A 1,105-nucleotide genomic window follows, 5' to 3' on the forward strand; every position below is an offset into this window, starting at 1 on the left:
ATATTGTGAAGGTCCGACTTTGTTAGTGTTATGTTGTCCGACCTTGTAAGTCCCATGTCACCCGAGTTTATCAAGCATGCTTAGTCCGAATATCATTAGCAATCAAGGTCCGAGTTTCATGAAACCACAAGGGGTCCGAGTTTAGTGAGGGCATGTTTATCCGCGTTATGTATAGTGGCAAGAGTCCGACTTTTGATTATCATTGCACATTGGTCCGAGTTTTGGGCTCCCAACCTTGTCCGAGTTTGACAAGGGGATTTGGGGTCCGACTTTTAACACCCCACACCCCTTTATCCGAGTTTTTAATCACCCTTGGTCCGAATTTCTAACCCCAAACCCCCCATGAATTGGTCCGAGTTTCATCTATGAAACTCTTGTCCGATTTTTGTGACATATCATGTGCTGTCCGAGTTTTGAACAGGGGAGACCCCCCCCCCCATACTTGTCTGAGTTTTGAGAGGTGCATGACCTTGTGAATGTTCATATGAAGCTTTGAGCTGTATGATAAATGTTGTGGAATCTGTTAAGTCTTGAATGATGTATATGTGCTCAAATTTCATACGCATGATGTGTTGTTCGAACTTTAAATATATGCTCTCATAATTCACTGTTGTTAATGGTTGAAAAGACTGTGTTATGTTGATATCAAGTTCAGAACTTCGTGTGAGGAACAACCTGCTACTGCATGCTACTGTTTACTACTGTATACGACTATGTGATACTGTCTGATTATGATGATACGTGTTACTGAATGATACTACATGTTACTGTGCGATACGTTACCGTATGTTACTGTTTGAACACCAAAGAGTTGTAAACGTAATTGAACGTAAAATACTTACATCGAATCATGTGCAATACATCCTAGGTCGTGGGTAACGGACTTAAACGATTAGCAAACCCTAGAAGCAATAACATACCGAGCAAACCAAGGTGAGTTCACACAGCCAAGGCATGGGGTTCCCAGGGTGGGAATGGGATTGGATGATTATTTCGTGCGTACATAGTTAATGGAACCTTATGATATGGTCCTCAGGGTGAGGATGGTAAATGATAAGATACAGCTAGACTAGTATACCTACTTGAACTGATTTTCGCACACACG

This window comes from Helianthus annuus, chromosome 11 (genome assembly GCF_002127325.2).
Source record: "Helianthus annuus cultivar XRQ/B chromosome 11, HanXRQr2.0-SUNRISE, whole genome shotgun sequence".
NCBI classification, from domain to species: Eukaryota; Viridiplantae; Streptophyta; class Magnoliopsida; order Asterales; family Asteraceae; genus Helianthus; species Helianthus annuus.